The sequence below is a fragment of the Phyllostomus hastatus genome, unplaced genomic scaffold (genome assembly GCF_019186645.2).
Source record: "Phyllostomus hastatus isolate PE091 unplaced genomic scaffold, TTU_PhHast_1.1 phas_contig_148, whole genome shotgun sequence".
NCBI lineage: Eukaryota > Metazoa > Chordata > Mammalia > Chiroptera > Phyllostomidae > Phyllostomus > Phyllostomus hastatus.
Genome location: NW_025333607.1, coordinates 8076681 through 8102971, shown reverse-complemented (window position 1 = coordinate 8102971; position 26291 = coordinate 8076681). Strand labels below are relative to the sequence as shown.

Below are 26291 nucleotides of genomic sequence, written 5' to 3'. Positions count from 1 at the left end.
CAAACTCAGGCAATGAGTGTTTTCCACTGAATTCATTCAAGCTTTTATTAGTTGAGCTCTAACTTAGGTTATAAGGCTCAGCTTGCTTTTAATTTCACTGGCCTCAGTTATTCAAAACAATAGGAGCAGAGGGAGGGGGATAGACGGAGACAGAGAGAGAGTGCAGACTATCACACACATGCTTGGTGCATTCTTCACATTGCAAACCCATCAACAAAAGAAGGAAGAAGATCTGAGGCAAATGAGTGGTTTTTGCGGATTGAGGGGATGGAGAATTTCTCTACATAAACAAGAAGCTTTGGATTGGAAGTCTGCTTAAAAAAAAAAAAGGTTACAGCTGACCACAAGGTTGTAAATCCACAGACTGGAAGGAGGAAAAGAGAAACATTGCAAGCGACTGAAGTGTGTGTGGCTGCAATGTTTGTGGGTTAGATGAGAAACAAGCGCTGAGTGAAACGGAGAAGGGGGGTGGCTGGTGTGATTTGTTTGGTGTTCAGAGCCAATAGAAATCCCAGACTGTGATAATATCCCCGTGCAGCGCCGAGAGAGGAGTCACAGCTGAGTCTGCGGCTGGGTTCCTTGTGCAAGCGCTGCCGCCGCCGACCGCCCGGGGCTGCACACGCCAGCGCGCGGCGCTTCTGCGCTTCTGCTGGGGTCCGGCTGTCGCGGACTGTAGCACCCAGAGAAGGAGGGACAGGGAGAGACAGAGAGAAGGGACCCGAGGAGGCGGCTTCCATCACGTCATTGCAGGTACGAGCTTGCCGCGGCTAATCTGACACGGGCACGGCTGCTGATTTCTACCTTCACGAGACACTTACAAGTAATTGACATTGTTCCCTTGCCGGTCCGAATGGGAAGTGCTCAGTGAATGTGTCGCCAGAGTGCGAAAATTCAGGCTGTTTGCCTTGCGTTTTGAGACTACAAGGTTTATTCACCTTTTGAATTATCCGTGGGTGAAAAGCAAGGACCTTCAAACTTGACCGTGCCCTCTTTGGTTTTCCTTTTTCTTTTTTAAATAACCTCAGTACCTGCATGCTGTCATGCTCTCCATTTATACCTCCTGGTGACCTCTTTTATCGTTAGGACCTACAGCAAGGCAAACACCACGAGATTGTTAGAAAGCAGCTTTGAACATTTCCCACCCACCTACCAGGTGAATATCCTCCCCGTAAGCATGGGAACGACGGGGGATTTGGGCATGGCTTTGATCTTTAAAGCTTAAGGCCAGGGTGGAGGAGGCTTATGAGTGACATATCACTGTATTGCTATGCTCTCTATGCTTAAAGCAGAAGAGGAAAAACAGAGAGAGATTTTTTTTAATGTAATTGTCAGGGACCCTGGCTGTGTACCTGGTTTATTTTCACATTGCCCTAGGAGCTGAAAATGCAGTTGTAATTCTGCACCGGCAGGCTGGGTGAGTTTCAGGACCTCATGTGTAACTACACTGGAAAGTCATGAATTGGAATCCTGTCATAAATATACCTGTAAGGAAATGGTAGTTCGGGGGTTGATTTTTGTTTGATCCTAAACTTGGTAGACATCTGGCCATTTCTTTCTTTTCCTTCCTTGATTCCTTTTATTTTTGAGACACTGTTTTTATTATTTTTTTAATCTATCTCCTGAGATTTTACCATGTTTGGTTTTGAATTTTGAAGATGCTTATATAACTTTTTGTTCCCCCCGTTGACTACTTGTGATTAAATTAACATTGCTTAATGAGTTCAGTTTTTCCCTTGGAAAAGCCAGAGGGGACTGAGTGAAGGCTCCGTTCAAAGATTAGTCTTGCTTTGGGCCATCCTCAAGTGCTGGTGTGTAACTGCTCCGAATTTCTATAGGACGATCTTTCCCTGCAGTGAAGAACAGACACAGATCGGGACTCCAGTTAACCACAGCACGACACCGCAGCAGGTGCAGGCACAATAGAATATGTTATTTTAAGTCTAAATAGCATCCTGTCAGTGGATTCGTAGTAGGTGGTATCCAAACCATCCCCGATAACTCACAATTAGTCCCGCAGTCATGCCGGTTTACTGGGCGGTGCTTATCCCAAGGCACGTGCCTCGTCAGGAAAGATAAGGAAGTTCTAAGAAAGGTATTTGTTTTCCATATCACACTGGGGAATATTTACATTGCTCTGGTTTTAATCCGATGAACACATTCTTCTATCACTAAGGGGAATTCATGCTTAGCTATACCGTGGAGGAATAATATACACAGTATAAACTACATTTTTGCCCGTTCCCAGATTTGAATGATTTAACAAGGTGATTTAGGAAGCATCTCAAAGAGTAGATATGGCAACTAAATACTATATTTAGGAGAGAGCATTTTGGTTTTGTAGATGAATATTTTTCTCTTTTTACACCACAATGAACTTTAGGTAAAGAATTTACCTATTCACATAAGTACATATTAATTGAACCAACTAAATCTATTTGTAGTTAATAGGGTAGCTTTGTATCACTGTAATCATTCATCAGTTTTCTATTAATATAATACCTGAAGTAAATGGAGACCCACTTTCCTCTTACCGTTCAAACTCTAAAACGATGTTGGGCGTGTTGGTAGCAACTGAGTGAATGAGAGGCTGAATACACAGACTTTGTCTGGACTGAGAGCCATCAATGGATTCTTAAAGATAAATTCCAACAACGCTTTGATTACTCATTGCTTTGTGCTATCATTCTTCACTGAGAGAGGAAATCAAACATTCTTGCCCCGTGATCCTGGTATAAGCCAACCAGAGCTTTGGACACCCTCAAGCTATAAGTCTGCTAATGTCTGAACAAGGTACATGCTCTTAAGTCTCTTTAAAGCAAGCGCCTCTCCCTTAGCCCTCTTCTTCTAAGGCAAAGGAATGGAATTAGACTTTGAGTTGTCATTGATATGGAGAGGACGGGCCTGCCTGCGTCAAGGACACACAGGGAGAAACTGCAGAGACACAGGCAGGCACAGGAAAAGGTTAGACCAGCCTCCTGTTGGACTTGGGTGTGGCCACAGCTAGCATGCCAGGTGGCAGGCGTTTGCTCAGTGTCAGGGACCTTTAAGTACTTAGGAGAAAAGTATTTAAACTGGGGAAATGTGGCCCTATAGCTCAGGGGTGAGAGCACTGGTCTTGTAACCTGGGGAAACGTGCCGAGTATGGGACTTGGAACAAGTCACACAAGGAACTGATAACAGAGACGTGTTGGTTTGAAGGGGAAAGTGTGCAATTATAAGTTAAGCCTCTGGTGCCGGCCGCTTCTGTAGCTGTGTAGGTATTTCCACCACAGCATTCTGGGGTTTGCTTGCTTGTTTGTTTGTTTGTTTGTTTTTATAAATTGGACATGCTGACCCATGGTGGGTAGAATCAATTATGATCCTGTGTCAGGCTCAAACAGGGTCCTCAAACCATGAACCTAAATGCAGGTATTCCCTATCGATACCACTTCTAGTTGGGAGAACGTCTTTGATTGGCCTGCTCAGCCGCGGGCCCGGCTGGGGTGGAGCACCCTGCGCTGCGGAGCAGAGCCCCAGAGCCACGTGACAGTGAGGAAATCAGCAGTGACAGGATAAAATGACAGGTCTATGAAGTGAGAGGGTACAAAGATCAGCATCCTTTAACATACATCCAGGAGCCAAAGGGATAAAAGTTTATTTCCTCAAATAAAGTCCGAGTATAAACTTACGGTAGGATTTTCTGAGAACTGGCATTTACGGTAAGAGTTGGCATTGGAAACCAAGTCTCATGCGCACACACGTATCTCATGCAGGTGTGGGGTGCAAATGAATTCGCTCGCCGTGCAGGGAACAGTCCTATATATACACAGGCCAGGAGAGGGCAGTATGCAGACTCTGAAAAAACCATGCCTCCTCCTGACCAGCGGGAGACTTCAGTCTCCCAATGGCTACAAAAATACGTCCCTAACTGTATGCGCCTTCCTCCCTCTGGAAGCAGAGTCTGGAGTTATTAAAGAATCCACCACTCAGAAACGTTTGTTTTCATTTTCTACCTCCAGACGTGGTTTCGCCTGGCAAAATAAGGAAATCAGTCTTTTTAACCGAGAACTCAACTTCCCTTTCTTTAATTTAGCTTCACTCTTTGAAGCTACTCAAGCAGTCTTTTTTAAAAATTTTTAAATGTATTTTACAGAGGAGAGGAACGGGGAAGGGAGAGAGAGAGAGACAGAGGGACTGAGAGACAGACGGAAACATCAGTTTGTTGGTTCATTCATTTACGCATTCATTGATTGACTATTGTGAGTGTCCCAACTGGAAATTAAACCCACAGCCTTGGTGTATTGGGATGATGCTCCTAACCACTGAGCTACCCGGGCAGGGCCCCTCAGCCATCTTCATCGTTACTCTGTCAGGAACTGGGTGGGAGAAGGGGAAGCAGGATTCAGAGAAAAGAGGGAAAGAGAGTGGGGTTTCTTGAGTTCGTTCTCCAGGGAAAATGTTTATGAGCTATTTCATGACTAGACCTAGTTTTCATTTTTGGCATGTCTTAAACATAAGTTCTGGGCCACACGGATACATGTGGAGCACTGACAGTCAATAGGACCTCCAGCATCCGAGCAGAAGAGCTGGGATAGCGTCTCTTCGTGGTATCAAGGACCTAACACATGCGCTCACAAATAAGAACTATACGTCTACCTCCCAGAGGCTGAGAGGTGGTCAGAGCTAGTCCATCATAAACGTAGCCCAACCTTTTTTTGAATAAGGTGTCTCCTTGCACTGCTGGTACTGTTACAGATCCATCCTATTCTAAAGTCATACTATAAACGTGACTAGAGGAAAGAAATAATCACTCTTGAAGTGGGCTGTGACTGGCAGTGGTATTTCTGTGTGACTAATCCTGATTTAGCTAGGTTGGCAATTTTACTTTGAGGACACCCTGTCTCTTTGCCACCTTTGATTTGAATGTCACACAAGTCACTACTAGTCAGGAGGGCCCGAGGAGAAAGCTCAGAGAGCGTCTTTGAAAACGCCTGAGTGCTGAAGTTAAAAGCATCCTGGGTGACAAGCTAAGAAGCAGAAGGGATACCGTCTGGGGATAAGCGCCTTGGGGAGGGGGAGGCATGGCAGCTGTGTCAAGAAAGACTGATTGTACCTGGCTGGCGTAGCTCACTGGATTGAGCGCGGGCTGCAAACCAAAGCATCGCAGGTTCGATTCCCAGTCAGGGCACATGCCTGGGTTGCAGGCCACAGCCCCCAGCAACCGCACATTGATGTTTCTCTCTCTATCTATCTCACTCCTTTCAATGTTTCTCTCTCTCTCTCTATCTCCCTCCCTTCCCTCTCTAAAAAGAAATAAATTAAATTAAAAAAAAAAGGAAAGAAAGACTGGGCTCCTGGAGCTGTGGATCCTGGAAGGACCCCGGCCTGCCCACAAGGGGCTCAGGAGTCTGCGCGCATGCGTGAGGCCTAGGATACTGGGATCGCCACTGCTCTGCGGTGCCACTGTACTCTGCTAGGGGATGTGACGTCCTTGAATCTAAGCGAAGAGTTTTCTCAGGGACAAAGTAAATATTTCCTAGTGTTGGGAGAGAAGGGAGGTTATTGTGTTGTCTTCCCCATTCTCGGCCAGATTAGCCTCCGCTGCTCTCTGTTGACTGGCTCTTTGTAGTGCTGGGGGGCTGGGAAGCTTGGGTGCAAGGGGAGGATTCATCCAGGGTCACTAACTGCAGTAGCAAGGTGTCCGCTAATAAGAAAGGGAGAAATAAATCCCGGAGGGTGAGATGGGGGGCTGGTAATAAGATTGATCCCCAAAGTCTAAGACCAAGAATCTCCACCGTTGTGTTTCAGATTTCAGTGTGGCACTTCCCAGATGCGCTCTAGGTCCCATCTCTCTTTTCTAGATTACTTTCCAATAAAGAAATCTCATGGCCGATGGGGAATTCTCTTTGAAGGCCTTAACCTGTTGAGAGGCAAAGCACAATAAGTAAATCACGGTATTCAGCAGATATGATGACCTTCCCAGGAAGACATACTTGAGGAGATGTTACACTAAGAAAACCTTTCTGAGTTATGAACACAAGGGCACTGGAAACAAAGGAAATGTATGATTTATGACTCCAAGAACACAAATATTCCCAAACATGACTTTCATCTGATGGATTAGAAGCAGTTCTGTGCTAAAATTATTTTCTCCTATAACTTATTTAAACAGTGGGAGAGGGTAAAAAAAAAAGAATGCGTTGAGCAGAGGCACGTTTGACTAGCTCATGTGCGATGCCGAGTTGACTTTGTCTAGTACAAACATTGTCTGCATTAAAAATATTATTCAACCTGGCCCTACAGCCGTGGCTCCAAAGGCTGGGGGAGGCTAATCTTATCATCTATGGAAACAGGCCACCTCGCTCTGCTTTTATGCAATAATATCACAAACCCTGGGTAATGCAGTACACTTGCTAATTATAGCAGCGGCATTTGGGGAAAGTTGATAGATAGGCGACATCGTCCCTACAGTTAATAAAAATCAAGCAGCTCTCTAATAAGATTCCCTGCCAAGTGCTTTCGCTGGGAATCGCAATTTCATCGGGTTTTCAAGCAATATTTCATTTTTCCCTTTTTAATTACTTTAAAAATTAAGACTCATTTAACATTTTTTGAATCCTCAACAAGTGCTAGGTTATACTAGACGTGTGCATGCATATTATCTACTTTAAAGTTCACCCCAATCCTGGGAGTTTATCTTCTGCAAGTTTTACTGTTTAAGAGAATTGGTTGTACCCATAACATCTTATATCAATTGATTCATTCGGGCCTGCATTCAGCAGATACCTAGTGGGCTTCTTCCTATAACCACAGCAGCAACAACAACAATAATATATTATGGTTGTTATTACTAGTATGGCTCTTTATATCATATTTTCATGCACATAGTTGCTTTTAACTCCCCTATAAGTTAGTTACACGTGCAAAAATTAAAAAAAGAAAACATCTTTCCATGGCACTGTCTTGTCACTGAATGATTGAGATCACGTGTATGGAAATAATCTTGATTGGTTATCGCTTGACTTAGGTTCAGACGCACAGGAATATCTCACTTGGCAGGGTATACACAGATGGAAAACATTCACCCCCAAGCCCACTGCCTGCGAGGAGAGCAGACCTGTGTCAGTCCAGTGCTGGGCTAAGGCCACGCTCACGTCACGGGGCCGTGTTGTCTAGCCTGCGGGACATCCCTCCCCTCCATCGCCCTTCACGGACTATTTGGAGCAATGCAGCAATGGGGAGCTCCAGACATGCATCTCCAAGACTTCGAACTGACAAGTGACATGGAAAAAATACTTAAGAATCTCACTTCTGTGAACTCAGAGAGTGTAAACTTTGGAGGGAGCAGACTTTTTTTGACCTAGGGTTATCTGGTGTAACGAAAACTTACTAACCTAAGAGGTTAATGGATCTGGGCTTGCACCTGTTCCTGTTTTTCACACTTGAAGCGTGACCTCAGGGACAGGCTACCATCCCTGGGGTTCACTGTCTACCATGAGCAGGCGGAAGTAGCTCATTGTATTTCATTCCAGCCTTAACCATCGGTCCTACATCTTTCCTTCTGTGGCGATAGCTGACGTGGCTTGAAGGATGACTATTTGCTAAATACTTTGTAGGCATCATCTAATTTTATAAAAATCCTAATATTACTATTATCATCCCCATTTGAGGGATACCAAAGGCTTAGAGAGATTAAGAGCTTTCAAAACTTCACCCAGCCAAGCAAGCTGTAGAACGGTGTTTCAAACCCTCCTTCCACGTTTCCCATAGTATGTGGTGCCTTCATCCGCTTATTCAGAAATATGAATTGAGAAGATACTGTGTTCAAGGCGCTGTGCCAGGTTATAGGGTATAATAGTGAAGAGCTCAAAACTAGTGAGAAGGATCAAGAGTACCTTAGTAATAGAAGGGTGTTTGCTGAGTGTTATAACACAGGGTGCCCTGGGAATCTGTGTTGTTTTTGTCTTGTTGACAGAGCCATTTCACAATATAAGTCACGACAACAGCATAGATCCATTCTTTCCATCATTTCAGGTATTTTTCCCCTCTAGTGTAGCATGGTTTTAGTTTTCCTTGTATGATTATTTTTGTAATATATCTTTCACAAAATTTTAGCTCTTTAGGAAAGAGTCCATTTCTTTTTTTTTTAAAGGTTTTATTTATTTATTTTTAGACAGAGGGGAAGGGAGGGAGAAAGAGAGGGAGAGAAACATCAGTGGTGGTTGCCTCTTGTGCGCCCCCTACTGGGAATCTGGCCCACAACCGGGTATGTGCCCTGACTATTGGTTTGCAGGCCAGTACTCAATCCACTGAGCCACACCTGTCAGGGCGAGTCCATTTCTTTTTCACCTAAAAAATACTCCCAGCATAGAATTGGTGCTTAATTAATGGCAGGTCTATTGAGATCCAACTACATCTCATTTAGATACAGCTAATTTAGAGCTAAGATCAGACACCATCCTTACCTGCTGGAAGGCATGTGTCTTGTGTAAATTAGATGAGATGCTCAGTCATTTGTCCTGGAAAATGCTTTTCTCTTAGCCTTGTATTACTGATCCCTTGTGTTACCCATCCCTGTTTAAAACAACAACTTCAGTAAGAAAACGAACTGTCATTTTTAAAAAATCAAATAAATTGTCTCTTTTTTAAAAAATTATTTATTTATAGAGAGAGGAGAATGGAGGAGGGGGGAGAAACATCAATGTGCAAGGGATACATCGACTGGCTCCCCCCCAACTGGGGACCTGCATGTGCCCCGACCAGGAATCAAACTGGTGACCTTCAGTCTGTGGGAGGGTGCCCAACTCACTGAGCCACACCCGTCAGGGCGATAATAATAATCATCATTGACCTCTTTTCCCTTAGATTGTCAAATTAAAAATAAATGACAATAGCCAACACAATAGCCATCCGGTGTGCATGAATCAAAATTATACCTATTTTTCTTGTGAGATTGGCAAAAATATATTTCTTGGTGTGCTGCAGAATTTTAGTAATTAGTTTATGTGTGCCATGCGATGAAAAAAGGTTGAAAATCACAGCTCAATGGGTTGTAGAAAGCAGATTAAAAACAATCTCTATAATGGAAGTTTTTGCTTGTTTGTTTGTTTTTAACCTTGGAAGAGTCTATGAGAATTCATAGGAATCTATCAATGTATATGGGAAAAATAATTGCATCTTTACTTTGATGACTTTGTAATGGAAACATCACATTCCCTTTAGTTGTGAATGTGAGCAACAAACCACGGTAATCTTAGCAGAATTGTGGCTTTGTCACCAATAGAAACCAGAGCTACTTCTCTATCCCATTACAGTAGATACAGATGTCTCACCATATCCCTTACAGGGATCACTACTCCAAACTTATGGTAGTTGTCATACCTGCTTCTAGATCTTACTATTATTATGTTATAGAGAAGACCATGTAATGCCATATTATACTTTTGTTTTCAACTGTATTGATATATTTACCTATTTCTGTGTAATATATATATATATATATATATATATATACACACATAGTGTATGTAGTTTCCTATGTAATGTTATGTATTACTGAATTTAGAAACATTTTTTCTGAGAATAAGATCTTTGGCTTCATTAGACCCAAAGGGGTATATGGGAATGTAAAAAACAAAAAATGTAAAATGTGGAAAAAAAGCACTCTATACAGTTGTAAATTTGGCTTATGAGGTCCGTCTAGAAAAAGTCCAACCATTGTTAATATAACTAGACAGGTTTGTGCAACATTGGTGCAACCTGGCAGCCAAGGATAGTGGACTGGAGTACACATGCGTGAACAATGACGACTTCACTGTACTAGTCAGTGGGGGTGGTAGACATCCCTGAGTGAGCATGTGTACTGTGTGGCTGTCGCATTCAAAATGACTGAGTCGGTAGGACAATGAATCTGTGTCAAATTTTGTGTTAAGCTTGAACGTTGCTCCACGGAAACTATCCAAACAATTCAGAAGGCTGCAGCTGTGGGCCACTGGTGATTGGCAGCTTCATCAGGACAATGCGCCCGCCCAGGCATCGTGTTTTGTGCAGAGTTTTCTGGTAAAACATCACATCACCCAGGTGACCCAGTCCCCCTAGGGCCCAGATTTGGTGCCCTGCGACTTCTGGCTTTTCCCAAAACTAAAATCACCTTTGAAAGGGAAGAGATTTCAGACTGTGGATGAGGCAGCTGATGGCAATTGAGAGACCTGTGTGAGGTCCTAAGGTGCCTACTTGGAAGGGGACTGAGGTGTCATCGTCCTGTGTACCATGTTTCTTGTCTTTTGTATCTTCTTCAACAAATGCCTCTATTTTCTATAGTACACAGCTGGGTACTTTCTGGACAGACCTCGTATCAGATGGTGACCTTTCTATCACCTGAAGTTGCCTCAACTGAAATTGCCCACTGTGTGAGCCAAGAGAACTTGAGCTGGCGGGGGTGGGGGTGTGCGAGCTGGATAGAATTCAATCGAGGGGAGTCGTACATCAGATGTGGAGCCGGGCCTTGATGATACCACGTAATGCCAAGGCTTACCACGGTTGAGACAAAGAGATGAGGAAAAGTCCATCTCTTTCCTCAACTTGAATATGTTAGGGTCTCAGGCACCTGGTTCCCTTCCAAAGGGAAGAGCTCCCAAGGGCGTAATTCGTGCTGCGTATCTTTGTGTTTGTAACCGGGATGGTCTCAGACACCAGTGATTACTTGTTAGATGAACAAATCGGATGGCCAAGGGTCAGAGTTGATGATGAGATGAGTCTGGGACCTTGAAAATTCAGAGCTTCATGGGGTTCCTAATCATAGTTGCATGCTGCACTGGAGTGTTCTTCCCCTGTTCTTTTTTCCTCTGCTGTACTTCACAGAATCGAGGGGCCACGATTATTTCCGTCATGTTTCTTGTATCAGATGCTTCATGTTGGGCAAAGGAATGAACCAATGAACAAATACTGCTGTAGAGTCATTATTGCTGCAGAACTGATGTTGCATTTTTAAAATAAATTAAGGAAGAAAATGAGAACAAATACTTCCGATTGTATTCTGTGTTAGCGCCTTTGCAGGATGGGCTCAGGGAGAACCTTAACCCTATGTCCTACAGTTAAGTCCTTGGCCACAGAGGAAACAAACGAAAACCTCAGAAAGAATCCTGTTAACGGTAAAGCGAGCAACCTCTTCCCCAACTCCATGGAAGTGTTGACAGCCAATAGCTTTCAGGATTTCGGGGACCTTGGCAGGCTCTGGTAGTTTCTAGGGAGGTAACGTGTTTTATTTGGGGCTTAGCGGAGGAGGAGTGAAGGTCTCCTTGTTAGAGGATGCCGAGGGTTCCTGCAAGGGTGTGCTTCACCCCCCTCTGGTTACGAAACTTGTTCTGGGGGGTGTTGCGCATGCTGGGAGGGAGAGTTTGGAGGGGGACCCTGAAGGATTTAGTGTGTGCTTACTGTGCATTTCCGGAGAGCTGAACCTCCAAGGTTTCACTGAGTTCTTACAACAGCTTCTTGAGGTGAGTGCTGTTGTGCACCTTTTACCAACCAAGAACGAAGGCACATTGAACTTCAGTGAATTTCCTAAGTTCACAGAGCCGCAAAATCATTAATTAAGTAAGCCTTAACCCTGGGGTTTAAGAATGCAAAATAAAGTTCCCTACCTTTTCACTACCACAGAGTTCTAAAACACTGCCTTTTCCTTCAATAAGTTTGATTCTATTGCCTCACATGATTTAGGGTTCATATCAGAGACTCATAGAGATAAGAATGCAAGTGGACTGTGTTGGTTGAATAATAAAACAGAGAAGCGGTGTGCACTAGGTTTTGAGCATAAACTCTGGAGTCCATTAAGTCTGGCTCCATTCTGAACTACGTGGGACTATACTTCGCATCAGTCCTAATCTAAATTTGTATGATATTGTGATAAGGATTACATACTATGATGCTTTTTAACCCAGGCACAAAAATATTATTATTACTACTTTTTTGCAGAAGTTTGATAGCAGATTTGGGCAAAAAAACAAAGGTCTTTGGAATGAGTATCTGTGAACGTTTGGTAAAGGAACAGCTCATTATTGTGTATACTTTGGAATTGGGAGTTCACATCCAATTGTGCAAACTGAGATACATCAATGAAGGGGTTTGGATTTTCACTTTATTTTTTTAAAGAAAATAATAATTATTTGGAGGAAGAGCTGAACACTCGACAGAGCCATTGATTCCTTTGACAAATATTTATGGAGCTAGAGCTAGAAATGGCAGACTACCAAAAGATAGGTTGTATTTTCAAGGATCTCGTAGCTCTTGGGGAAGACAAGGCATGCATGTCAACAATAGGGACACAAGGTAGAACCTTGCAGAACTGGTAAAGATCTGGACGAATGGGCTGCCATTGGTGCTGGAGGAGTGAGATGACACTTCTGATGAAGAATTCTCAACATTCCAATGAGGCCTGGGCAAACCACACCATGTCACCTTTCATCATATCCTTTCTGTTTTCTCTACCCCATGACATCTGTCTTATATTTAATGCCTCCTAACTCACAGAGTTTTAGGGACCACAAGCTGGTGGGTTGTGGAAGGGGACCTGGAACCCAGGTTTCCTGGTTTCCTGCCTGTTCCTCTTTCTACTGCAGCGTGTTCTCCAATGACCCTCCAGAATTAGGCTGAGTCAACAGTACACGACGTGTTGTAAGACAGATTTCACAAAAGTCCAAGGTACAGCCTACAGGCTATGAGCAAAGGTTGGGGAGAAGTCATTTCACTTTGGGGACCAACAGTGGAAGGATTTTGTAGAAATGCAGTTGAGTTTGTTATCGTTGTGCAATTTGAATGAATTTTTCTCCTGCTCTCTGCACTACTAAATATTTGACCTCCAGAGTCTCAGCTCCCCAGGGCTGAGACCCATTAAAATAGTCCCAAACATTATAGAAGTTCAGCAATGCCTTCAGCTCAAGTGATGAATGAGTGGAAAATGACATGAAGTCAGAGGAATGGAAAAGTAGCCTTGGATGCTCCTTCCCAGGTACCCGAGTGCTGTTATGCATTTGGTCTTCCTGAAGCAACAGCAGGGACAGTAACTTCCCTCTGTTTGGACTAAGGGTGGATCTTCTTTGTGATATATATATCACTGTATTTTTCTAGGTTTTTCTCCATCCTCAACACTAGTACCTTTACTAGTCCAAATTCCCCCGTTGCACAGGTTTATTTGGTCATGCTTAGAATTACTTTAATGAACAAATGCACCCTCTAGACAAGGCCAGTGAAGGAAGGGGGGTTGTGTTGGAGTCTGTCCAGAATTGTTACCCTTCTACCCATCAGGGGAAAACTCCCCGCCCTTCTGTAGCCAGGCCCCATTAGCTCTGTGCTCCTCTGCCTTCATGCACTTTTATTTCTGGAACCAGACATGCACACACCCAGACATCCACGTGGGGCAGACTCGCCAATAAATAGTAAGCGCCTCTCTCACTCACTCTGAATGGAATGAATGAATGAATGAATGAATGAGTAAGGTGCAGCAGTTCTTCTGCATAGTGTTCCTGTGCAACAATGAGCGTCAGCAACAGATGGACTGTTGTCGCGGTGGAAGGATTGTTCCTTGCAAAGTCAAGCAGACGTTTGTCTCCAGGAGTGACAGCAGCAGGGAGCAGGACAGAGATCAAGCAGAGTGTGACCAAGACAGAAAAGCCACGACCCATGCGTGTCCCACTTACATTTGCCGTCCTACTCCAGTTGAGTTTACGTGCCATTGACCTCGAGTAATTGAACTTCGGAAGATATAACAGCTAACCCCTAATAAAAAAGTTCTTTTCATCCAAATTTGGAGCAAAGCTTGTGAACTCTGTTCTTGGGGTCAAATGAGACGGCATTACCGAGGACTGAAATCTGAATAGGCATCATGTGGATTTGTACAACGGGGAGAAAATAATCCTCAACGGTAAAAAATACCTTTGATCTTCCTACAGGTGTTATGCACACACATGTTCCTGTTGGGTGGTTTTGCGATGATGATTATTCTTAGGCTAATGGAAAAATTTCCTTTTATAGCGATGGTACATTTCCCCAGATTATCAGTGTAGCATGTAAAATGCCACAACTTGGGAAACTCACAAAGATCAAAGGCACAGAGGCCGGTGGAGACTTCAGGCTCCCCACAGCAGAACGATAGCTTGGCTGCCAGGAAGCCCCCTGACTGGCGACAAAACATCGAACGTTCGTGACGACCAAACCGCACTGTGAAAATGGATAGGCGGCCCTGATCCTTGCATTAGATCTTCCTGTTGCTTCTTGATGGCAGTGAAAGTCAAATTGTCTCCATATGATTAAAACATGGGCCAATTGAGGTTTGGAGCTGTTTAGTCCATATGAACTGCTATGGTGTTTAACTGATTGGCTGTTTCAAGTGACAGCCAGAACTATCAAATAAACCCAAAAATATTTATTAGGGAGGCTTCTGAATATATAGGCTGTGGCTCATTACACAGGCTCAATAATCTCACTAAAGGAGGAGAAAAAAAATTTTTTTCCATCAGCGTAAACCCTCCCAGTAGCTGGCATAGAAGAAGTGCCTGTGAAATGTTTTGGGAGTGCATTAATAAAGAAGAACTCAGGGCATGCGGATTTGAAAGTAAGGATCTGTAATTGTTTAAATATAACAAAGTCACAGATCATGCTAGCCAGTTGGCCATCAGCTTGGATGTTTAGCTTTATTTTGTCAGAATTTTTATTTATCTATATTCAACGGATACTTACTCAGCATGGACACTGTGCCCACATCGGAAATATGAATAAAGACTAAGTTATGGTCCCGTCCACCAGCAGCTAGCTCCCAGTCCACTCGAAGGAGCAATAGAATTCAACAGCAAGGGCTACCTCTGAGCAAAGTCAAGTGGGAACAGGGCTACATGAATCACTAGTTTTGCTTAGGAGGGGTTGTTAGGCATGCACTGGACTGGAAGAGATGGGGTGCTTGTTATACTCAGCACAGTGCAGCTTTCGCACATCATCTGCGTAGCGGTTTTGGCTTTGTTTTGTTTTTTGCCCTTGTGACAATACAATAAGTCGTCTGTGCACCTTTTTCCTGGTTCCTTCAAGTATGAATAAATGCATAGGGTCTGTGGCATCCGAACTATCCAGCTGGTTTTCCCGCCTGTGGTTCAGGAGTCTCCTTTGGCACGCTGCCCTCTGAATGCTCTGGCTTCTGGGTTTTGCTGCACACCAGAGGCAGTGGTCTCATTCCTGGCTTTTTCCGAAAGGATCGTAACCATAACCATAAAACAAGGATTACTGGAATCCGAGGAAGCCACCGTCAGGTGTAGCCCTTTGGAAAAACATGGCCCGAAGAAGGCGGTGGGCCCCAGCGGAGTAGTAACCCTCTTTGTTTCTGGTTCCCTATCTGCCGTTGGCTGAGTGTCAGTGCGTGAGCGGGAACAGCAGACAGGCTGGCAGCTTCCAGCCCGTATTTACTTGTGCACTGGCCAGAACACAGGACGGAGAAAGTGCACATCAAAAGGTCAGATATTTTTCTGTTTTCTTTGTTTTTTCTTCTCCCCCAAGTACGCACAAGGAGATAACCAAATGTTTGTTTTTCTATCGGATCCTAAGTTTGGGTACAGCTACGTGACTAGAGGCAGCTAACCTGGAATCCCATTTCATAACAGAGGCTTACCTGGACTGTGTTGTCATCAACTGTTCTCCACAGCTGAGATGACATTAAAAATAGACCCAGTCACCATGTGACATCAGGTGCATGCACACCAATGACCTGTGTTAAGCAGTAATTGGGGAAAGAAAAGGCTAAGTGACTTTTCTACAGCTTTGTATTGCCTTGGCTTTCCCCTGGAAAAAATAGAATGGATCACTCCAATGTGGACTGAGTGTTCCCTGTGAAATAACTATCATTATATAAAATAATAAGGATAATAATAATAATAATAAGGATTCTACCTTATGTTTGAACAGAAAGGCTTTCCCTCTCCCAAATGAAATCAGCATGTCAATGTCACAATCAGAATGACAGCAAGAATAATGTCTGTCACTCACCAAGCCCACACCGTGACAGAACAACCTAATTATATCTGTTATGCATGGGAGGTTGTGTTGCAAGGTCGCCAGTGGATGCCTGAAAGCACAGATAGTACCAGAACCTCTCTGTATACTATTGTTTCCTATACACTTATACCTATGGTAGAGTTGAATTTATAAACTAAGCAAAGTAAGAGATTAGCAACAACTAATAATGAAATACAATAATTAAGATACTGCCCTGCAATAAAAGTTGGGTGAATATGATCTCTCTGTCACTCGACATACCTCACTGGACTGCACTGCGGGGCACGGCTACGCCAGTCACAGGGATGATTCACACCCCAGGCGGGACGGAGGGGGGATGGTTTGAGCTGTCATCTTGCTACTCAGAATGACACATGATTTAAAACTTACGAAATGTTTATTTCTGGAATTTTCCATGAGATATGTTCAGACTGTGGCCGACCACAGATAACTGAAACTGCGTAAAGCAAAGCCGCAGAGGAGGGGGATCTATTGCGTTAGTGGCCACGCCTTATGGAGGACTTCCTGTATTCCAGATCCCGGAGTGCGTCTCTTCTGTGCATTTCAAGCCTCAGTCACAGTCCTGAGAAAGCTCTGCTATGTCTGTTCTGCAGAAGCCTGAGAGTCAAGGTATTGCCCCTTGAGCACAGGTTAGCCCTTCTATCCACTGCCAAAGCCCTAACTCATCATCTTCATGCTCAGCTGTGACCCAGGCGCGTTGTTAGGTGTTTGACAAAAACAATCATGTTTGATTTTTAAAGCAACTTAAGAGTCAGGTCCCATTATCCCTTTCGTACAAACGGACACCCCGAGCCACACTGCCAAAGCGAGAAGTCAGGGTTCCTGCCCGGCTCGGCCTGGCTCCAGAGCCGGTGTTGTCCATCCAGCGCCGTGTTGCCTCTGGACGTGTGTGCTCTAAGACTCTCTCCTCGCCTCCAGGTCGCCTTCCCTCCCAGTGGGCTCTCTGGTGCCTGAAATTCCCTTCGTGGGGAGTAACACCTCCTATTGCACAATTTGGAATATGAGTTGGAAAGAAAAATATTGATGGGATCCTTGAAGACTTCCCCGAAGCGCCCTGGGTCCGTACCGAGGCTGGCGCACAGGTGCACAGGGCGTGGGGCGCCAGAAGAGAGGGCACATGGGGGGGGTGGGGACAGGGGCAGGGTCCCGGAGAGCCAGACAAGCTCAGAAAAGGAGCCTGAGGGTTCATGAAGAAAACACGCACTCTATCATTTTGCTAAGGGCTAGATCAGTGCCCTGCATTGTCTGCTACTGGAAGGAGAGGGGGAAGGGGAGGACCAAGAAAAGGAAGAAAAAGACTCTGAACTAGGGTTTCTCTTTAAATTTCACTAAAAGATTTCCTGAAAATATTACTTGTAAGTAGATACGAGGTCAAAGAGCTTATATACCCTTCACTTGGGTTGTTTTTTTTTTAAGTCTTGTCCTTAAATTTTGTGTTGGGTTTATTAATACATTCTCCAATGTTCTGCCCACATGGGCTTGTCCCACCTGTCATTCCACACAGCAGCAAGTTTCTCGGTTTCATTTTTCTGTCCTCGTAGGCTCACATCTAATATGTACCCCTACTTCATTTCAAGAAAATAAAAGAGCAAAGAAATGACCCAAATTTCACCCATTGAATCCCTTTTGTCAGTGATTAGTTGCACATGTTCTGTGTGTGAACGGCTTCCGACTCCACGCAGCAGCGGACTGACGGCCCCACGTCACGTCGACTGGGGTATTATTGCCTTGCAGGATGAGCAATGTCATTTCTGGGAATACGGCTGATGAGACTCCTCTAAAAGCTAAGATGGCCATAAAATTTATGGTCCCAAACAGGATGTTTTTCAGAGTGAAGGAGGGTGCTGTTAATAAGGATGCTTGGACAACAGGCGGAAGCCGGCCGTTGCTCGACAAACAGGGCCTGAGAAAGAGTGTCCTGGTCTCTACGGGAGTATGCTGAGCTTTTAGGACACCACAGCCCTGTGCGAAGCACGTATGTCATCTGACACTGAGCACAACCACAGCCATTTATTTCCAAGCATTGAGGACCTACTGTGTGCCAGGACTAAGCTGGGCACTACTAAGGATTCACTCTTACAGTCCAGTGGGGGAAAAAAGAACGTAGATGACTTATGTCAGTAGTACTAACTACGCTAACCTACATGTACTGAGAACTTGCCATACGACACACACTGCTGCTTGATTTTTGCTCATCATCTCCTTGAACCGTCTCCAAATCCTATGAACTGGGTCATATAAATACGCTGGGTTTTCAGATCAGGATACGGAGACTCAGCGAGGTGAACGTGTCCAAGAACTCTCAATATATAACGGGTGGAAATAGGGTTCAGGCCTCAGTGTGTTCGAGTTCCAAGCCTGAGCTCCCGGCCACCATACTTGCCTGCTTTCCGGCACGGGACGCTAAGACTTAGGTCATGGTAGAGATCACAGCCAAGTGATGGTGGGCCACAAAGAAGCGGCTTACCTTTTCCGGGGGTGCATGGGGAGCACAAAAGGAGGGGAGACTTCACGAAAGAGGTGACCCTTGAGCTGGGCCTGGAAGAATAACTAGAATTTCATCAAGGAGCGGAGGGGTGGGATGGAAAGTTCTCGGGCAAAGTGCTTGGCTAGGGAGCAAGTTTCTCCGCAAACAACAGTGTGCAAAGGGCAGCCAGCACCTGTGCCGTGAAAGTGCTTGTGTCTGCCATGCAGGGCGGGAGAGGGCCCAAAGCCACAGCCTTTGGGAGGCACCTCAGTCTCTGATTGCACGCAGAGCTGTTTTAGGTTCACGGTCACGGCCAGACCTGGATGCAGAACCTCAGCCTACACCCTGCCCTGGGCTCCTCTGTTCACGTGGTAAATTGACTCTGAAGACAGTGCTGTCCATAAGAAGTAGTTTGTACCACACAGGAGAAGTTTGATAAACTCTGCATGTTCAGCACTAAGTCAAGAACAGAAAGACTTGAGCAGACTCTGTCAGATGACATCCAAGGTCTGAAGTCCTCCCAAAGTGAATTTTGGCAATAATGAAAATGTGCTGTTTTCACTGCTACTTTTTTTAAGTTTCAACTTTGGTTCTTTGGGGAAAAGATAATAAAATTTCCAAAAGCAGTACTTCTTTTCCTGCCCTATGAAACACGGCGGACTGAAGGTACTGAAGCTCTCCTTCGTAAAATCAGTTATCCCAAAGAACATCAATTACCTTCCTCTAAGTTCTCGTGTTTTTATTGAGACACAAACTTATTTACATTTATTTAATAAACGTCCATGAAGTGCTTGCCTTGGGCCAGCTCCTATTACAGATACTTCCCGACGGACTACGTCATCCTCGGGAGGCATCTCTCACCCACGTGCTCTGTGTCCAGTCCCGTGAGGGCACCATGCCCTTCTTCCCTGCCGGGCTGCTGTTTCTCCCTCCTTGCCCTTGCCGTGGGGAACTTGCTTCACGAGCAGTGGCAAACCAAATAACTGAGGGTAAGAAAATTAAGTGCAAAATAAAAACAAGTACACAAGTTTGTGGGGAGGGTGTAGAGGAGGATCTTCTGGAAAAAAAATGCATGGGGTTTTGTGCATGGACTTTGCACCACCTGTTTGGGGTATTCAGAGATCCTCGTGGCTTGGTTTGCAGTTCTTGACTGCGTCCAAACATGTCAGATCAATGATGATTAGGTAAATGAGGAGCTACGTTAATGGTACAAGAAATACAGGCTTTTAACGTCCATTCAGAGCCTGGTATGCCGATAGTCTATAGAGCCCTGGACAATTAATTTAGATATGTTCTCTGGGTTATTCTAACTTTGAAGTGGGGAGGATGAGTTGTAATATGTTATGGAGCTACGATAGCAAATAAGATGCTTGAGGTTGAAGTTCAACATGGTAAAAAAAATAGAACTTCCAAAAGTATATCCAAAAGGCTGCATTGGGTATCTCTTTGTGTCTACTGGCCCCATAAAAATGGTTGTAAGACAAATAATTTCTTTCCAATATGAACTGGGCTTAAGAATCCACTGTGTCTCCCAGTTCTAATTGTGTTTCACTCTAGAGATCATGAGATGTGTTGATTGGCATTCTTTTATTTGCCTTCCATGTGAAACGTAACTTTAGAAGTGCTTTCAAATCAAAACTACTTAGTTTTACACATGAACTCTTTAGTTCCATGTACTTTTGGTTCCAAAGCCAGAAAGGAGTATCTCTCAGCTGTAGCCCCAGCCTTTATAATTCTTGCACTTTCTGCCTGGAGTAGAGACTCCAAACACAGACTTTTATATCCTTGGAACAAGCCTGTAACATTTTATAGCCAATTGTAGACCCGTGGTCTGAAAAAGCTATTCGAACATTTTTAAATATGAACTTTACCATACGGTAGAATTAAGAGTCATTTATTTTCTATCAAAAGCATCATAAACAGCTCCATACCTCGTAGTAAATCAGGAAACCAGATTGCCAGGGAAGGTCCTGGGCCTACTAGTTTGGCTGCTGGAGCTGTTTCAAAAGCTGCTGGATGACCTCCAAAGGCCCCTTCCACTTCAAAAAACTCCCTCTCTTTTCAGCACGTCATGACTTATGGCCAGGTCTTGGGCAACTCAATCCATGGCCATCTGTGAAAGAGCAATCCATTTCCAGATCATTAGGAAAATTACCAAGCCTAGCACTTAGTTGAAATAATGGCCAGAAAACTGCTGGAGGTGGGAGATGTGGGGAAGAAGGAACAAATGTCCCGAGAGGAAATTCCACCTAGAAACAATGCACCAACTAGCCGAAGTGAGGAAGGAACGGCCGAATTGTAAGATACTCCGCACGCTTGAACCAGTGGTTCCTGAGTTCCCAGTACACGCCCCCGTGCTCGGATGCTGGGTAACGGAGTTAGGTGTGTCTTTTACCAGCATTAATCCAGTTTTCTAACATCATTGATTCTACTGCATTCAACTTACTCGTTCAGTAAGTATTTCTGAGCTTCTTACATGTGCTAGTCTCTCTGCCAGGCTCTGGGTATACCTTGAAGGACCATGACTATATGAACTGTGCCCTCACTTCCAGGGGCAGAGAGTGAAAAGTAAAGAAATAAATAATAAAGAACTGTGTTAGTTTCCAGGTGGGAACTAGCATGAGTGTTGCTTTAGATTGGGTGGGCAGGGCAATTTCCCTTGAGGAAATGTGGGTTAAGAAGAAGACAGTTCTAGGAGGCTGGGAGAAGAGGAAGAGCAAAATCTCTGGGGCAGGGAAGAGCAGGACCAGTGTTTTCTAGAAAGTTCTAGAGGCACCTGTGCTCAGAGTTGAGTATGAAAGTGACAGTGGCACAATTGAAGGTGTAAAAGCAGGCAGGGGCCACATGCTGTTCAGTGCCATAACCTTAGTGAGAGCTCTGATGTTATTCGATGTGAGTTTTATTCTGTATTAAAAGAGTGGCAGATTTTGTCACAATGAAGGGTACCTAATGACAAAGGAAAGTATCTTCAGATAAATTTTCTTAAAATACTGATGCAGTTTGGACATGTTCCTGCTCACAGATCCACTGTCTACCAAATAAGTAGTAAAAAGTAAATAAAAATTACCAAATAAAAATAAGTAGTTTTGATTTGAGAGCACTTCTAAAATGGAAACTCCCAGGTGTCAAGGGGAGGGTCCTTCCTCGTGCAACTTCAAACGCATCTCTTCCGTCTCCCACCGTGTGCCCTGAGAGCCAATCACCCCGCTCCGCTCGGCACGGCCTGAGCATGGGTTGCATGCTTCTTCGCTCTGCTGCTCCTTCCTCCTCCCCCGACTCCCGCCCTGACATCCACCTGTTGAAATCCTACCCATCCTTCCAGACCCAGCTTACGGGCCACCTGTTCCACGAAGCCTTCCCTTTGCCCTCTGCCAGAACTTATCTTTCCTCCCTCCATCCCCCCAGAGGACTTTTCCCCCTCTCTTCGAGGGCTTACTACGCCCTGCCGTGACCCTGTGTACGCGCGCCACTCTTCCTCACGAGTCCAGCCTGCTAAAGTGCAGCTGCATGCCAGTTATAAGTTGTTGACCCTTTGTAGTGCCTAGTAGAGACAATTCACCCTTAGGTGACAAAGGAAGTGGAAGAGATGTTGGGCAAGTGACACAAAGCCAAAAAGTGGAGACTAAGATTGAGAAAGAAACACAGTTATTAAGTAATTATTCTTTCAAAGTACTTCCAGTATACTATATGTTATGACTTGGGTTTCCGAAAATCAATTCAGGTAATGTATTCATCCCATATCAACCTCATGTTTGACACATGAGTGCTGTTTTGTAGAGGGGCAGTTGTCTGGTATGAAAACATAGGTCTGCTACTGGTTCTTCTTTTTTTTAAGATTTTATTTATTTATTTTTAGAGAGGGAAGGGAGGGAGAAAGAGAGAAAGGGAGAAAGATCAATGTGCAGTTGCTGGGGGCTGTGGCCTGCAACCTAGGCATGTGCCTTGACTGGGAATCGAACCTGCGACACTTTGGTTCGCAGCCTGCACTCAATCCACTGAGCTTCGCCAGCCAGGGAGTCAGGTTCTTCTTCTGATTTGTTGTGTGACCTTGTACAAAAATGGCTTAACCTCAAAGGGTCTACAATTTTTCTATATGAAAAATAAATGTGGCCTTATTTTTCTGCTCTGCTTTCAAGTGTTCTGCTTTTCTGCGAATGCATAAAACACCATATGGATACAAAGGGAGAACAGTACTCTCATTTGGTGAGCAGGTGAATTCCTCACATGACCTCTGCAACAACACATAGGCCACGCCTTCAGAAGCTCTGCTGTTGAGGTGACCCTAACAGGTGCTTAACTTTGGGTATCCCCAGATGCAGACACCGAGCCAAGGATTCAAGGGCAACCCGTGTCTTGAGAAGTGGAAGGAACAAGGGTGTGACTGAAGTAATGGGGAAGAGAAGGCAGTCAGTAAAAGGTGTGTTCTAAGCCAGAAACCACAATGGGCAAGCGGCTCTTAATCCAGTAGGGCAACGTGGAAAAATGATGTAATACACACACCTCAGAATCATCCCTGCCTATAAGTGAAAGAGCTGAGATCTTGTATTAATACCCCCACGCCTGTCCGTCACTGGTTAAGGATTCCTGTGGGTAGTGAAGTCCACATGGCAGTTGGACAGTAGTCTTCCATTATAAAGGGAAGTGCTTGCCCCTGAGAGCAAGCTGGGGTGCACGGAAATGTTAGGGGGACTGGGAGAATATGGTGGAGCTCTGACAGGTGCTCCTGCAACAGGCCCCGTGTCAGGTTAAGGATTAGAATTATAGCCCTGGCTGGCATAGCTCAGGGGATTGAGCACGGGCTGCGAACCAAAGCATCGCAGGTTCAATTCCCAGTCAGGGCACATGCCTGGGTTGCAGGCCATGACCCCCAGCAACCGCACATTGATGTTTCTCTCTCTCTCTCTTTCTCCCTCCCTTCCCTCTCTCTAAAAAATGAATAAATAAAATCTTTTAAAAAAAGAGTAAAACATGGAACTAATGGGGAAGAGTAATTAAAAAAAAAAAAAGAATTATACGACCAAAGTAGTTTCAAAATGAAGATCATATCCAGCATAGGTAAGGTATTTTTTACACAATAAAAAAAGAAAATTAGGCATTTTGCCATCTAGCTAGACTCTTTATATTTGTTATATTATATAACATATATAATATAATGAAATGCCACTCACTATAATATATTTCAATGTAATCTAACTTTAGCATCTATAAATTATATTACATCTATGCAATGCAGCATTTTGCAGCTAAAAATAATGTGTTAAAGCTGACTTATTTCTATGGAAAGATGCTCATGAAAGTGAAAACACAAGGTGTAAAAACTGTGAAAAAAGTATATATATATAAGTATGCAGAGAAGTCTATTAGGAAGTATTTATATATACTATGTAAATTTTATCAGTGGTTATCTTTGGGTGATGGGTTTCTCATTGATTTTAATTTCTGATTATCTCTATTTTCTCATTTTTCTCTAATGTGTATGGCTTAGGAAGACTTAACTTCAGAATAGGGAAAAATAATCAGACCCAAGAGAAGGATCAGTCAAATAATTAAACAGACTACAGAGTACAAGCAATTTAATCATGATATATCTATAATACAGGTCATACACATTTCCAGAATTCTCCACTGATTGCTTTGGTAATTGAGGTATATTATGACTTTTCTTCACTTTGCTCTCTGATTTCCCAATTTAATCTGCTTTCACTGCAAGAATAGGATAGGTTAGAATTCTACTTTGAAACATAGTATCTTTACTAGAGGCATCTTATGTGGAGGTTGGGTAACGCCCTGAAATCAACACTGTTAAGCTTCACTTTCGAGAGACATCTTATTTATCATGAGATCAATGTTCCCTCAGATCTCTTTGAAGGGAACAAGCGAAATAGCAGGGTGAAAGCTGACTGGCCCCAATTCTGCATCCTCTGGAAAGTCGCCGTGAGTGTGTGGACTCTGGGTATTTGTTGTTGTCTTTTGGGATTGGGAGCCTGGCTCCTATGTTTCTCCTCCTTCCTTCCACACCAGCCATTTGCACGGGGAATCACCTCTGCTGACAAGCCTAGTCCTGGACGATTCCTGCGCTCGGAGAATTCACTGAACACAGAAAGGGCTTGTTGAAGAGGGAGAACTATGCTTTAAGGCCAGCTGGGGAGTCCTGGCCAGGTTGCTCAGTAGGTTGGAGCATTGTCTCTATACCAAAGGGTTCGATCATGGGTATGATCCCTGGTCAGGGCATATACCTAGGTCATGGGTTCGATCCCAGTGGGGAGGTGACCTATCAATGTCTCTCTCTCTCTCTCTCTCTCTCTCTCTCTCTCTCTCTCTCTCTCTCTCTCTCAAAATCAATAAGGACATATCTTTGTGAGGATTTAAAAAAAATTAAGTCAGCCAGTGAAGAAGTCTCTATTCTTCACAGAGAAGAAGTCAGGATCCATTTCTGTTCAGCAGTGATCAGGAGAACCTCAGATTAATGACCTAAAATAAAAATGGACTTGGACTTTTGCTAGTAATGGATTTCTAGTCCAAAGAGCTTCACGGGTATTAATAGCACACCAGTTCTTGGCAGATGATAATCATTAGCGAGCAGGGATCTCTCTCCTCCCGAGATGACTTAGCTTTGTCACTATGTAGTCATCTTTGTGTTAGTGTTATGTTGGGGCAGGCAGAAATTTTCCTGAAGTCTGCTCATGAAGTGGAACCGTTTCCAGGGGAAGCCACAGAGAGGGCTTTTCTCCGCCAACTGTGCATGGTTTTTTTTTGTTTTGTTTGTTTGTTTCTTTGTTTTTAATGTGGGTTCTGAATTAAATATAGTCAAATTCTTTCAAAGCTTATTTTTAGGGCCCAAGTGGGAAAACTGTTCTGAGAAGGAGCTCATTAGCTGCAAAAACTTTGTAAAATTCAATGGATTGTGGTGACATGGGTTAATAAAATTATATAGGCTTCAAGCATAGAATTCTACGATACATCATCCGCATAGTACATTGTGTGTTCACCACCCAAAGTCAGAGCTCCTGACCCTATGTATTTGACCTCCCTTACCCTTGACTACTTCCTTCCTTCTGCTAACCACCATACCGCTGTCTGTCTAGAGTTGTTTGTTTTTCTTGTGTGTTCACTTGTTGCTTTCCGTTTCTTTATCCCCCATATGCAATTCTTTTCAAAAGTGCAAGCTTCCTCCCTGCTAGCCCTCTCAGATTCAGTCTTCTTCAGACCAAGGACTGGCCTTATTCATGGGTAGATTAGGTTACCATGTATCCGTTGCAAACTTTTAAGGGACCTCCACCAGCTAGGAACTTCATTCTTTTTCTTTAATCCCTAAACTGCAGTCTCTGTTAAGTACATTTCCCCTGGCTGAAAGAAGAGTATTAGTCTGTCTAATGCCAGCCACGCACCTAAGATTTTAACCCTTTGCTCACAGCTGAGTTGCAGATGACAACAACAGTTAAGGGTGAAACACGGAAGGCGGACCTCACGCCCTGCAAGGGGAATGAGTGCCCCCTTAAGCTTGGCACCCAGGCAACACACTTGCTTCACCGTAGTCATGGCCCTGACATAGAGCATGTTGACATAGCAGACAAAGACCTTTCACCTAGACAGTCCGATTTCATTCTCACTGTAACCGTAGGAATTCAAGCAGGTGTGATGACTTCGCCCCAAAGTAGTAAGGGACCTGCATTTTCAGGTAAAAGTCTTGCAGGTGATAGATGGACTGCAGCCTCGAGCTTGTTTTCATGCCATACTCTCTACTAACCCATGTTCTTTTTTTCTACCCCATGGAAGGGACGCTACAAAAACGGGA

The 26291-nt window shown here is 44.1% G+C and overlaps 1 protein-coding gene across 1 annotated transcript in view; it reads left to right on the top strand.

Moving 5' to 3' along the window:
- The first annotated feature begins 301 nt into the window (after positions 1-301).
- The window catches only part of GREM2 (gremlin 2, DAN family BMP antagonist), a 119201-nt gene continuing 93211 nt past the window's right edge, over positions 302-26291 (top strand). Inside the window, exon 1 of the mRNA XM_045818315.1 lies at positions 302-750. The gene's annotated coding sequence lies outside the window, so the exon portion shown is untranslated. The remainder of the gene's footprint in view (positions 751-26291) is intronic.